Genomic DNA, 15,896 nt, shown 5'->3' with positions numbered 1-15,896 from the left:
ACCGAGTATGAGAATGATTTTGGCACAAGCCAAGTTTTTAAGAAAGTCGTAAGCCATGTTGTTTATTTTTGACAAAAATGTAATGGTTTTATATGAGTTGAAATAAGTTTTAATATTATGAATTATATTTCTCTGCATGGTGAAAAAGGAATTAAACGGTTTTTCGCAACTCCCCTATATGTTTTATCTGTGAAATAAATCTGTAATTCCTTGCATATGGGGCGAGTTATGATTTGGGCATGATTTTAAATATTATTTGGTTTTGTGGGAGCTTGCTCAATTTTATTGATTTGATTCGAAAATGATTATTAATATATTTTGGTGTGAAAAAATTTTATTACCTCGATTATTTATACTTTATAAGAAATTCTCAATTTTTATATAAGGCACAAATCCCCGTTTGAAACGAATTGTTTTTATAATCTGCATTTTTATATTCAACTGATCTGTCGTTTACTTGTTTCCCATCTATGCCCTACTCGCTGAGTCGATGATTATCACTGAGTCGATGAGACTCGCACCCCTTTATTTCCCCTTTTGCAGATAGGGATCAGCCTAGCATGTAGTTAGTGACACATTCGGTCCACTGTGAATAGGTAAAGGCATCTCCTAGCATTTTATTTCGAGTCGCTCCGCTGTTAGAGGTCAAGTCGTAGCATTTTATTTATTAAGTTGTAAACAAATTCTAAATTTTTATATAAGCATTAATTTGGAAATTATAGATTTTAATACATATACTTACGAATAAAAAGGAAAAAGTTTGTATTGATTTTTATATTTATGGTTCAAGTTAGTATATGAAAGTATCAATATTATATGGTGATTGAATGTAGTGGATTAACAAGCAAATTCTAGACAGGCTTGTTCGAGACTTAACGAGTCTTTTTTGGAAGTCTTTGACGCCGGCAGCGATCGGGGAGTGGTCGTTGCAATATATATGTGATGATTTATTTTAAATGCAAATTTGTGGAAAGCATGAGCTGCTAAAGTCCTAGGTATTTTGTGGATGCAAGTAGTTTTGATAGTTGGTTTGGATATGCCTATAGATAATCTATATATGTAAAGTGTTTTAGAAACTGAGAAACAAGCCTTCTTATGATGTTTGCATCAAAATTCGTGCCTTGTACTTTTGTGTGTGATCTGCATAGACAAATGCATTTGTTAAAATTATTTAAATACAAGTTTTGAGCACCGATTTTATTCTAACCTTTGTACACATGTTTACACCATGCCAATTAATGAGAAATGCAATTTGACGGGTTATTAAACCTTGATTTCAAATGATTTAAAGGAAAAAGTCTCGAAAAAACTTGATTTGGTTTTGAAAACGATTTTGAAAAACCGAGAGCATAAAGAGTAGGCCGGATGTCACTTTGGTTAAGTGTGACTCTTGTGCACAAGTGAGCTCTAGCTAGAGAACCTTTGGGTTGCTAACAGGTTGTTAGACATGGTTGAGGCCATGGTCTGTGACATATGTGGCAAAGCCACAGATTGTTATATGTGGCTAGGCCACAAGTGATATTCACAGTTGCAACCGTTTAATTCTCAGATGTTGACCAACATCGTCGGGACTGCCATGGCATGTGGAATCCGATGGAAGTGTTGCTCCTGGATTATTATTACATGGAAGTGGGTCCACGTGTTGATATTATACTTTCCTACTCGAGAGCCTTGTGAGTTTTTTGACACTTAAATAGGAAAAAACAATTCAATTTAAAATCATTTTTGAAGTTATAAAATCACTTAAAGAGAGTAACTAGGCTTTCAAGGGCATGAGTGGCTATAAAATGGACTTTTCTTGTCAATAGATGGCTTTCGCTTTACGTTTCTCGAGGTAATCATCCAATTATGATCTATTTTAGCCAAAAATGAAAAAAAATCAACTTAACTTCATTTATAAGATTATAAAACCATTTAAAGCGAATGACCAACCTTCCAAAGGCATAAGTGACTATAAATGAACTTTTCTTGTTAATGGATGGCTTTAACTTCACGTTTCTCAAAGCAAACATCCGATTATGATCTGTTTTAGCTAAGAAAGAAAAAAAAATACAACTCAAAATCATTGAGAAGATTGTAAAAGCATTTAAAGCGAGTAATTAGCTTTCGAAGGCATGAGTGACTATGAATGGACCTTTCTTGTCAATTGATGGCTTTCGCTTCACATTTCCTAAGGTTAACATCCAATTATGATCTGTTTGAGCTAAAAAGGAAAAAAAAATTCAATTTAAAATCATATTTTTAGTTATAAAATCACTGAAAGTGAGTAACTAGTCTTTCAAAGGTATACGTTACTATAAATGGACTTTTCTTATCGATGGAAGGCTTTCATTTAACATTTCTTAAGGTAATTATCCAATTATGAACTGCTTTAACTGAAAATGAAAAAACAATTCATCTTAAAATCATTTATAACATTATAAAACCATTTAACATGTGTAACTAGTCTTTCGAAGGCATTACTGACAATAAATGGACTTTTCTTGTCAATAGATGGTTTTTTCCTTCACGTTTCTTGAGGCAAACATCCAATTATGATCTATTTGAGCCAAAAAAGGAAAACAATTGAACTTAACATCATTTATAATATTATAAAACTATTTAAAGCAAGTGACTAGCCTTCTGAAGGAATTAGTGACTATAAATGGACTTTTCATGTCAATGGATGGCTTTCTCTTCACATTTTCTGAGGCAAACATCCAATTAAGATCTATTTTAGCCCAGAATGAAAAAAAATTCAGCTCAAAATCATTTAGAAGATTATAAAATCATTTAAAGGGAGTAACTAGTCTTTCAAAGGCATAAGTGCCTATAAGTAGACATTTCTTATCCATGGATGGCTTTGCTTCACGTTTCTCAAGGCCAACAACCAATTATGATCTGTTTTAGCCAAAAATGAAAAACAAAATCAGCTTAAGATCTTTTACAAGATTAAAAAAGCATTTAAAGCGTGTAACTAGTCTTTAAAAGGTATGAGTGACTATAAATGGACTTTTCTTGTCAATGAATGGCTTTTGTTTCACTGTTCTCGAGGCTACCATCCAATTAGCATCTATTTTAGCCAAAAAAGATAAGACGTTTAACCTAAGAGCATTTACAAGATTATAAAACCATTTAAAGCGAGTAACTAGTCCTTCAAAGGCATGAGTGACTATAAATGGACTTTTCTTATCAATGGATGGCATTTGCTTCACGGTTCTTGAGGCAAACATCCAATTATGATCTGTTTCAGCTAAAAATGAAAAAGAAATTCAACTTGACATCATTTATAAGATCATAAAACCATTTAAAGTGAGTGACTAGCCTTCTGAAGGCATTATTGATTGTAAATGGGCTTTACTTCTCAATGGATGGCTTTCACTTCATGTTTCTCAAGGCAAATATCCAATTATGATATGTTTTTACCAAGAATGAAAAAAAGTTAAAATCAAAATCACTTAGAAGATTACAAAAGCATTTAAAGCGTGTAACTAGTCCTTTGAAGGTATGAGTGACTATAAATGAACTTTTCTTGTCAATGAATGACTTTCGCTTCATGTTTCTCAAGGCTAACTTCCAACTATGATCTGTTTGAACCAAAATTGAAAAAATAATTCAATTCAAAATCATTTTTGAAGTTATAAAAATAATTAAAGTGAGTAGTTAGGTGTCATGACCCAAATTTCAGGCCATGACCGGCACATGGGCCCAATGGACGTAGCCCACTAAGCCTTAGCAAGCCTATTTATATAACCTGTCCATCATTCCATCATAAGTTATTAAAGTCACATTTTATAATTTCAATTCAAAATAATGCTAACCATTGCCATCTCGTAGTGGCATTTCCAATCAAATATACATACATTGTCTAAAACATATATCTTAATAATTTACATCGGGTTTGTCTATACACAACAAAAAGGAATACTTGACTTCCAGTGGAGAGACTTGGTGAAAGTTCAGCTATTGAATGCCGAGATACCTACCAAGGAAACGAATCTATAAGGACACCTCGACCTAGTTACCGGCTACCTTCTAATCTGAAAATATGAAGTTGAAAACTGTGAGTATAAACCCAATCAGTGAACAAAGGAAGGGAACAAGCAAACGATAAGGAACGTTTAAAGAAATCATGATGCACTTATTTCAAAAACAATAAAATTTAGTTTGGTTCTTATTAAAACCCCTCATTAAACCATTAGCAAGTTAATCCCTTGATAATGAAAGATCCATACATAACAAGAATTTGAAGAATGAAAGCTTTAATAATATTCAAGCAAGTCAAATGAAACAACGGGTCCTCTTTAAAATGGAAACGCTGCAGTGAGAATGAATTTCCACTATAGCAAAATTTGGGCTCAATTATCAATTGGACGAGGGTTCTCAATTGGCCAAGGGTTTCTCTCTAAAATCCCTCTTTTCAAACTTAATTAAAAAAATCCCTTAACGTTGGGAGTCCATGATCAACTGTGGTGTTAATGAAATGGAAAATAGGGCAGCAACCAACAACATAGCATGCTAGATAGAAAGTTTCTCACTGCAGCAAGGAGTATCAGCAACTTTCTCATTGTAGCGAGAATGAGGCCAATATAACCCTCCAAACCTGAGAGTTTTTTGCTGCAGCGAGAAACAGAACACCAACAACAAGTTTTCATTCTCTCAAGAAAAGGCCATTTAGCTGCAAAGACAAGATCAACTTGAACATGCTTAGAAATTTCCAAGGTTTAACATGCAAGATTCACATGTATTACAACTATATACCATACTCATGAACTTTCTATAACGCACATATTTATATATATATATATATATATATATACATCATCATGCATACCATCCCACCATCATCAGCTCATGTGCACTCTCAACTCGCACATAGTTGGATCATCAGCTCATGTGCACTCCCACACTGCACATAGCGAGGTCATCATCAGCTTATGTGCACTCCCAGACGCACATAGTTGGGTCATCATTATCACACAAAAAGGAACATCCAATGCATATTATACATATCAACATATTGTGATAACACATGAACCATTTATATGGCACATTTTTACAAGATAGAAACATTTCACCAAAGGCTTGTTCCCTAGGTATATTTTTAAAGAAAAGTTGGATAAAATCATTCAAATGTTTCACCCCAAATACATCTACATTTCCAAAGAAATTTTAAAATGTAAGTTCACTCACAAGTATTCGTTAAATCTTGACTCAACTCCATCTTCTTCTAATGGTCCAAAAGGGGTGGTGGGGCTTTGTTGGAACCTATCATCACATTAGCATCATCACTATCAACCCAACTTGGCATTGATACCATTCCAAATCTATTTTCTAAATTGAGTTCTACTAGTCATTCCTACTAGCTTTCAACTATCATTAAATGGCTATTATTTGCACTACTCTAGTTACACTAAAAATGATTAAACAATCTCAATAATAACACTCACAAATCAAATTACTAGACATTATCAACAACTAAAAAATAAATTTTAATTCACCACTCACCTTGGTAGCTTTGTAAATTTAAAATTCTTTCCAATAATTTTCAAGCTATTATAGAAACTCCCTCTTTCTCTCTCTAAAACACCTAGCTAATGAAAGAGAAGATGGAAGTAAGACTTTTCAAGGGTTTTAAAGTGAGAGAGTGAAAGAGCACAAAGTAAGACTTATCAAGATGTCATCAATAAACACCACCACGAACTTTCTCAAATAGGGCTTGAACACTCAGTTCATCAAATCCATAAAGGTCGTAGGGGCATTCGTAAGCCCGAATGACATCACCAAGAACTCATAGCGCCCATATCTTCTTCAAAATGCAGTCTTTGGTATATCTTCATTTCGAACCCTCAACTGATGGTACCTAGATCGCAGATCTATCTTAGAGAAACATTGTGCTTCTTGTAGTTGATCAAATAAATCATCTATTCTTGGAAAGGGGTACTTATTCTTCACCGTTACCTTATTAAGTTGTCGGTAATCGATGCACAATCTAAGCGACCCATTTTTCTTCTTTACAAATAGCACAGGTGCTCCCCATGGTGAAACGCTAGGATGGATTAAGCCTTTATCAAACAGATCTTCTAACTGGTCTTTAAGCTCTTTAAGCTCCGTAGGTGCCATTCTATATGGGGGTATGGATATAGGTCTAATGTCAGGGATCAAATCTATGCAAAATTCAATCTCTCTCTCGGTAGGCAAACCTGGTACTTCCTCGGGAAATACATCCATGAACTCATTCACCACCGACACTTGGCTTATATCTCTAACCTTCACCTGAGTATCCCTCACCACAGTCACGTAACCTAAACAACCTTGTCTTAATAACCTTCAAGTAGACATAACCAATATCAAATTGGTTGGAGCATTACTCTTATCCCCCTGAATACTAAATGATGGTACACCAGAAAATCAAATCTAACCAATTTATGATAGCAGTCCACACTGGCATAACAAGGTGATAACCAATCCATTCCCAAGATCACGTCAAAATCTAAAGTGTCTAACACCACTAAATTCACCAAAGTGTCCTTGTCCTTGACTCGACCTACACAGGAAGTATATTTCCATTCTGCCACAAATATCTCATTTAAAGGAGTAAACACCACTAATTGTTCTTCTCTCCTAACACGATCTTTACCCAAACGAGATGCAAAGCATGGAGAAATAAAAGAGTGGGTAGCACCAAGATCAAACAATACCCGAGCATTCATATTACAAACTGAGAGAATACTTGATACCACTGCATTGGATGTTTGGGCCTCTTGGGGTGTTAAAGCATATACCTTCGCTTGGCCTCTACTAGCTGAGCTCTGACTTCTCAACCTAGAGGGCCTACTCTGAGAGGAAGTAACAACACCTCTACCTCTAGATTTGCTAACCTTTCAATCAGATGAGGCGGCTACTGAAGGGGCGGACGAAGTTGGCTGGGTGGAGCCGCGAGTAGAACCTTACGATTGATGAGCCATTGGGCAATTCCTCCGAATATGTCCAGGTTGATCGCACAAGAAACAAACTCTCGTAGCACGAGGCATTTTCCTCTATGCCATCCTCCACAAGTATCGCAACGATGGATAACTTGACTTCCCTACCTCGAATGTTGCTGCCTCCCAACAATGAAGGTTCTGTATCCCACCCCAATACTATCACTAGGTGAGTCACTCCCCTGTTGGGGTAATCGTGAGTCCCTTTGTGGACCTTGACGGCTAGTAGATGAAATACCACAGCTAAAATCTCTATGAACCTAATAGCCTTCTATCTTGGCCCTCTTTGCTCTATCACTTATAGCCTTACTCTCACTGGTCCTCATCTCAATCCACTGAGCATAATCCACTGTTGCGAAGTAGGTATTGAAATCTCGGGATGCCACAACCCTAAATAATGGCACCACTAGCCCATCCACAAACCTTTGTATCTTCATCTCTTTTTAAAAACTAAATAAGACTCATACCGAGACAACTGTATGAATTTTATGTCATAATCAGACATCGTCATACTCAAGGTCTGTACCAAAGCCTCAAACTCCTTGGCTCTAGCATTACATACATTGAGTGGTAAAAATCGATCAAAAAAGGCTATACTGAACTCACTCCAAGTCAACGGTGCTGCATCTGTTGTTTTGCCTCTACATAAGAAACTATATCACTCTTGCGCCACATCTTCTAATCGAAAGGTAGCTAGCTCGATTGTTCGGACACTAGAACATCCCAAGGCTTTATAAATTTTCTCCATCTTATCTAAGAAAACTTGGGGTTTTTGCGATGCATCAGACCTTGAAAATGACAGAGGCTTAAGCTTGAGAAAATCAGGAAGAGAAATCTCTAAATAACCCTTATCAACCTCAAGATGTTGGTGATCGGCTTGCCCACGGGAGTTGAGGGATTCTTGTACTGTAGGTCTTCCCTCCACTATCCTTTGTATATCGTCCATACGGGTTGCCATCATCTCTACAACCTGGTTAACTCCCTGTAGGCCTGCCGCCAAGTCCTCAATAGTAATACCCCTAGTTGGTTGTCTATCCGCACCACCCGAAGACTATCCTTCCTTTAGTTTATTCACAAACGTATCCACCCTCACCAGCCTAGTGGCCCTACCATGTCTACCTCGCCCCCTAAGAATGGATGCTTATGGCCTATTTGTCATCTCATTATGAGCATTTTGCTCCCCCATCCGTCTTGAGGCGGCTTGTGTCTTAGGCGGTATTCTTACCTAGACAAAAGCAAACACCTGTTGTTAAACACATTTTGCATTTATAATCATATCTAAGGAAAAAATGGTTTATAAGATAGGGAATCAATGTGGTCCCTTGGTTGTAAAATATGCCGCAGTTCACATTTCACAACTGAAGTTTCCACATAAAGACCTGACACTCCGTTGGACCAACAAAAGGAAATCCTATGACCTAAATAACCTAGGGCTCTAATACCAAGTCTGTCACGACCAAAATTTTGGGCCATGATCGGCGCATGGGCCCAATGGACGTAGCCCACTAAGCCCAAGCCAGCCTATTTATATAACCTATCCATCATTCCATCATAAGTTATTAAAGTCACATTTCATAATTTTAATTCAAAATAATGCTAACCATTGCCATCTTGTAGTAGCATTTTTTTATCAAATATACATACATTGTCTAAAACATATATCTTAATAATTTACATCGGGTTTGTCTATACACAACAAAAAGGGATACTCGACTTCCAGTGGAGAGACTCGATGAAAGTTCAGCTATTGAATGCCGAGATAACTACCAAGGAAACGAATCAACAAGGACACCTCGACCTAGTTACCGGCTACCTCCTGATCTAAAAACATGAAGTTGAAAATGGTGAGTATAAACCCAGTGAGTGAACAAAGGAAGGGAACAAGCAAACGATAAGGAACGTTTAAAGAAATCATGATGCACTTATTTCAAAAACAATGCAATTTAGTTTGGTTCTTATTAAAACCCCTCATTTAACCGTTAATGAGTTAATCTCTTGATGTTGAAAGATTCGTACATAACAAGAATTTGAAGAATGGAAGCTTTAGTAATATTCAATCAAGATAAATGAAACAACGGGTCCTCATTGCAATGAAAAGGCTGCAACGAGAATGAATTTATGCTACAGTGAAATTTGGACTCAAATTATCAATTGGACAAAGGTTTCTCAACTGGCCGAGGGTTTTTCTCTAAAACCCCTCCTTTCAAGCTTAATTAAAAAAATCCCTTAACATTGGGAGTCCATGATCAACTGTGGTGTTAATGAAATGGAAAATGGGGCAGCAACAGATAAGATAGCATGTTGGACAGAAAGTTTCTCGCTGCAGCAAGAATTCATTCTTATTGTAGCGAGATTCAGGAGACAAAACAGAAAGTTTCTCACTGCAATGAGAATCAAGCCAATGTAACCCTCCAAACCCGAGAGTTTTTTGCTATAGTGAGAATGAATCTCGCTGTAAGGAGAAACAAGACACCAACAACAAGTTTTCATTCTCTCAAGAAAAGGCCATTTAGCTACAAAGACAAGATCAACTTGAACACTGTCATGACCCGGAACCTCCCTCAGGCCCATGACAATCGCCACGACGTCCCGATTGACACTCATTATCCGGAATGCCAACCGGAACCCCGCAAGGCTTACATATCAGTTTCTTTCCTTTCCTATGAGCAATCGTTGTTAAATATCGAGTTTTTAGAGAATATACACTATTTTAGATAAAAAACAATCAAAATAAAATTTTCGCCGCACAAGGGTATTTTGGTCATTTTTTTCTCAAAAATTTCGAAATTGGCTAAAACGTAATATACAAGTACAAAACACATAATTCATATTCAAAATGAGTTTAAAAGTCTAAAATCTTCATTTAAAATGAAATTACGGTTATTTGAATATAATAAGAAAATAAAAGAAATATTAAGGGAAATATTCTATTTTCTTATAAAACAATATTTATAGAGTTATACGTGAATAATTTTTATAGCGTAAAAGCTAAATAAATTTATACATACTGAAATACAGTAAGCCAAAATATTTAATTTAATTTACAATAACAAGAAGGCCCCCGAATAAACAAAAGTAAAAAGGACTGTGAACCTACGGTTTGGAAAATGTAGATCCAATGGTAGTCCTCGATGAGATCAGCTATCTACAGTCTATACTGAACCTAAAATGGGTGGAAAGGAGTTAGGTGAGATTTTACAATCCCAATGAGTAAACAGACATTATCATAAATATCTAAAGGCGAGTAAAATGGAGGCAAGTTTAAACAACAAATTACGAACCATTTCATAATGTTTTCAATTTATTTCTTAAACCATAAAATATTTGTAATTTACCAAAACAGTTGTTAAGGCTTATGTCTTTTATTAAAAACAAGGCTCAAGCCCAAACTAATCCTTGAGGATACCTTGGCCGAGGCATCTAACCGAGTCCACCAAGGTTGTTATAACATTACATGCGAAACACATTTTTATTTTTAAAACAAGCCGTTCCTTGGAGTTGGCCGAGTTACACATTCACATGGGGGTTCGACGTGAAGTGAGCTCTAATACTACCTCGAGAGTTACCCTCCTCACCTCTATTACTGGAGTAACTATATAACCGGGTTTACCGTGCCCCTCTAATAGGCAGTCCACGGAAACCCGTCACTGCAGTGACTAAACCCACCAATTTTAATAAAATTTCTACAGTATAGCGTGACTTTTATTTATTTACCTAGTCTGCATAGTAAAAACAGCTTACATAAATTCCCAATGCAATTTATCAAATATAGCCACATATACTCATATTTCATAAGCCATTCATAGGAAAATATATATTTCAAAATAATTGGTAGCCTCCAATTACTCGATTTCATAATCAACACAATATATCTTTATTTGTCACATTTATTTGTAAAACATCAAAAATTCCGTTTTAATCTCATTTTCATTTCATAAAATACATAAAGAGCATTTAAAAATAAACTCTAGATAATTTACAATAATAATAAGTTTACTCACCGTTTGTACAAACTAAAAGCTTTCTAAGCGCCCCGATCACTACTCGTCGGGTACAACTTCTTTGACTTTTCGGAAGGCTCTCCTCCTAGACACATTACAAAAATTTACACAATTCATCACATTGATGCTAAATCACTATATAATTAACTTAAATCCTATACTAATGCATGGTACCAAATGCAATAGCCAAAAATGGCTTAAACGCGGTATTAACCTATTTTTGGCACTTTACCCGATAAATTGGTAACGCGCTCCATTTTAGCTCTAAATTGTCCCATTTTCTCTCCAACATTTCTAACCATTAATTATCAGCCAATATTCCTCTAAAATCACCAAAATCAGCTCACTCTCTTCCTTGGAAAATTTGGCCAAAAATGGGACATTAACTCGGTTAATTTTCTACTTTGTTTTTCTATCATATTTAACCATTTTTCATCATTTTCTCTTCATTTCTCTTAGAATAAAAATTAGATCATCATCATTGTACCTCATTGCAGATTCAGCCAAGGGTGGGTATTGTGAAAATTTAATGATTTCTTGCCCAATTTAATTTCTAAGCACATTTAACTAACTAAAACTATCAATTTAACTATAAAATCAAAACCTAAAAATTTCAATTTGTCTCCCCTAGAATTTCGTCCAGCCCTTGATATCACTTTTTGATCTCTCTCCTCAAGCATGGTAAATGGAAATAAAGGGATAGGAAAGGTAGAAATCAAGCTAAAATCGAAAAATCTTACCGTTAGACGCGTAAACGGGCAAAAAACGCGAATTCCCCTTTGAATTTTCTTGTTTCTCTTTGGTTTTTCTTTTTTTCTTCCTTTCCTCTCTATTTCCTCTCTTGTTCTTCCTTATGGCCGGCCAGCACTTAAAATGGGGTTTAAATGGGCTGACTTTTCATTAAACTAATATTATTTCATTAAAAAATGCCACGTGTCACTTTCCCATTTGCCCATTTTTAAAATTTCATCCATCTTTTCCAAATTTTCACCATACACTTGTCCCACATATCCATAGCTTAGATAAAATTCTCAGACTTATCCTAAGTCTCGGTGGAGTAATTTTTAAAATTTACACTTTTGCCCCCGTAAAAGTGAAAAATTACATTTTTGCCCCAAAAACTGAAAAATTGCCCATAGATATATTTTTCTTCCCTTATACTCATACCATTCTCCAATTTGTCAAATTTGATCTAAATTCTCTCAAAATCTCAAATTTTGTCCGCGAGTGGTAAAATTACGATTTTGCCCCTACACTCGAAAAATCACTAGAATTAAACTTTTTCACTTCCTATCATAAAATTATACTCCAAATAGTTAATCTTGGTCAAAAATTTCACTCCCTGATCAAATTATTATCTTAGGTGGTAAAATGACGACTTTTGCCCCTAAACATCAAAATTTTCGATTTTACCCCAAATGAACCCTCGAACTCCGAACAATCATTTTTAGTCATTCCTTGACTATAAAATATTAAATTTCATCCTACAATTCCTATTTGAACTAGTTCGAGGTTAAATCAACTTAAGTGTACCAGTAGGTACAATATCGAGTTTCGTCTATTCTTAGGTGTTTTTCCTAGCATAATAACATGCTACTCAGTGCATGTATGTCATGACATGTGTTTATAGTGTCAGGTTTTACAAACACGGTTAGAAATTTCCAAGGTTTAACATGCAAGATTCACATGTATTACAACTATATACCATACTCATGAACTTTCTATAATAGACATATTTATATATAGATATGTATATACATCATCATGCATATCATCCCACCATCATCAGCTCATGTGAACTCCCTACTCGCACATAGTTGAGTCATCATCAACAAAAGTGCACTCCCACACCTCACATAGCTAGGTCATCGTCAACTTATGTGCACTCCCACACGCACATAGTTGGGTCATCATTGTCACATAAAAAGGAACATCAAATGCATATTATACATATGAACATATTGTGATAACACATGAACCATTTATATGGCACATTTTCACAAGGTAGAAACATTTCACCAAAGGCTTGCTCCCTAGGTATAATTTTTAAGAAAAGTTGGATTAAATCATTCAAATGTTTCACCCCAAATACATCTACATTTCATAAAAAAGTTTGAAATGCAAGTTCACTCATCGGTATTCGTTAAATCTTTACTCAACTCCAACTTCTTTTATTGGTCCAAATGGGGTGGTGGGGCTTCGTTGGAACCTATCATCACATTAGCATCATCACTATTAACCCAACTTGGCATTAATACTATTCCAAAGCTATTTTCTAAATGGAGTTTTACTAGTCATTCCTACTAGCTTCCAACTACCATTAAATGGCTATTATTTGCACTACTCTAGTCACACTAAAAATGATTAAACAATGTCAACAATAACACTCACAAATCAAATTACTAGACATTATCAACAACAAAAAAATAAATTTTAATTCATTACTCACCTTGGTAGCTTTGTAAATTTGAAATTCTTTCTAATAATTTTCAAGCTATTATAGAAACTCCTTCTTTCTCTCTCTAAAACACCTAGCTAGTGAGAGAGAATATGGAAGTAAGACTTTTCAAGGGTTTTAAAGTGAAAGAGTGAAAGAGCAGAAAGGTTCTATGAAAGGGTACATAAAAGCATGAAAAGTGGAGCTAGCTTGAGAGAGTTATGGAAGCTTGAAGAAAACTCCCATGGAGGATGAAGAAATGTGAGAGGGAAGAAGGAAGAAAAAGAAGAAGATGCTGGAAGATGATATTTATAGCTTAAGCTTATAAAACTCCACTTAAATTATGAAAATGCCCTTAACAAGTTAACTTGTTCTCCTCTAATCTTTTGTGCTATCTTTTTACTCTTTTGACACTGGGACAAGGTCCATAATAGTCTAGAAATACTTGGGTTCACAAAAACTTAAAAATTTTGACCCAAATGAAAAATAACCATTTTACCCCTACATTGGAAATCATCATTATTTTTATTTCCTTCGTCATTTACCCTTATTTTCATCATTCATTTATGCCTTAGGCCTACTTAAGCCTTCATATTTTTTGAAAGCATACTTCTAGGGGCTCACTAAGGAAATGACAAAATTACCCTTGGTTCGAGTTATCGTTTCTACGCCTACTTACGGGCCTATGGGGGTCGAGGTCTCACACTAGGCTTTCGAGGGCATGAGTGGCTACAAATAGACTTTTATTTTCAATGGATGGCTTTTGCTTCACATTTCTCAAGGCTAACATCCAATTATGATATTTTTAGCCAAAAATGAAAAGAAATTCAACTTTTAGGGTTCGTAGTGTGTAAAATTTACCTATTGCTTATGCTAATGTGATCCTAAGTTCCAAAGAAGACCCATCATCTCATTTGGACAATTAGAGGAATTTGAGTCATCTAAAGGCTCTATAATCAATTGGTGAGTGGACTGCCTATCAAAATTGTTTTGGGAATATGATTGTTTTGAACAAAGTGTTTGAATGATTTTATACAACTTTTCTAAAAAATGAATGCCTTGGGAACAAGCTCTTGTGAAATGGTTTATGTTATGATATGTGGTTATTATGGATTTCTATATGGCTACATTATGTTGGTATACATATATGCTTGAATATAATGGTGTGTAATTATATTGACTCGATTATGTGTGAATAGAGAGTGCGCATAAGCCCAGGATGACCCGGTTATACGCGAGTAGGGAGTACGCATAACCCGGTGATGACCTAGCCATGTGCGAGTAGGGAGTGCGCATGAGCTGGTGATGATGATGATGATGGGATGGTGTGCATGATGGTGATGGGTATATGTATATGTATACATACGTAAACATGTGTGTTATAATATATTTATGAGTTATGTATATGGATGTAATGTATGTGAAATTCGGTATGTTAAACTTTGGGAAGTTGTTATGTATTTCTTATTGGTTTTGAGCATTTCAAGCAGGGTGGTTTTCTTTGGGAGAAAGGGAAATTTTCGTTAGGTGCCCTGTATTTCGCTGCAGCGAGAAACTCTCAAGCTTGAGAACCTTCACCAGAACTGGTTCTCGCTGCAGCCAGAATGTATTTCGCTGCAGCAAGATAGTCATTGTAGATTTTCACTGCAACGAAAACTCTCTGTTTGATCAGCTGAATTTCACTGCAGTTAGAAACCTTCATTTTCTGGGTTACAATTTCGCTGCAGCAAAAAACCTTATGTTTTGGTCTCCTATCTTGTCCAATTGCTGCCCTATCTTTCACTACTTTGCTACCATATCGGAGCATGGACTTCCAGCATTAAGGATTAGATGAGTTAAGTTTAAAATGGGGAGGTTTAGTGAGAAACCCTCATTCGGCTAATAACTAAATCCCAACGTCATTGCAGCGTAGCTGCAGTGAGAATGCCTTTCCGCTTCAGAGAAGAGTTGTTGTCGTATTTGACTTGCTTGTGTAATATTGAAGCTTTCATTCTTCAAATGGTTCGTTATGTATGGGTTCATGATTTTCAAAGGATTAATCATTTAAGGGCTTGATGAGGGGTTTTTAATAAGAATAGAAACAAATTGCATTGTTTTGAAGAAGAATGCATCATGATTTCATTAAAGATTCCTTACGGTATGCTTGTTCCCTTTCCTGTTCACTCACTGGGTTTATACTCACCCTTTTTAACTTCATGTTTTCATATCATGAGGCAGCAGGTAACTAGGACGAGGTGTCCTTGTAGACTTATATCCATCTTTTGGTAGGTTTCTCGGTATTCAGTAGTTGTACATTCGTTTGAGTCCCTTCGCTGGAAGTCAAGTCTTCTTTTGTTGAGATGTATAGACAAACTTGATGCAAATTATTAAGATACATGTTATAGGCAATGTACACTTAATTGATATGCCAGTATGAGTTGGCGAATGTTTAATTTTATTATGATTCTAAGTTATGAAATAGGACTTAGTAGTTATGATGGAATGATGAGTACGTTA

Source organism: Theobroma cacao, chromosome 5 (assembly GCF_053813885.1).
Source record: "Theobroma cacao isolate CCN51 chromosome 5, ASM5381388v1, whole genome shotgun sequence".
NCBI lineage: Eukaryota > Viridiplantae > Streptophyta > Magnoliopsida > Malvales > Malvaceae > Theobroma > Theobroma cacao.
Note: the sequence above shows the minus strand (reverse complement) of the source record.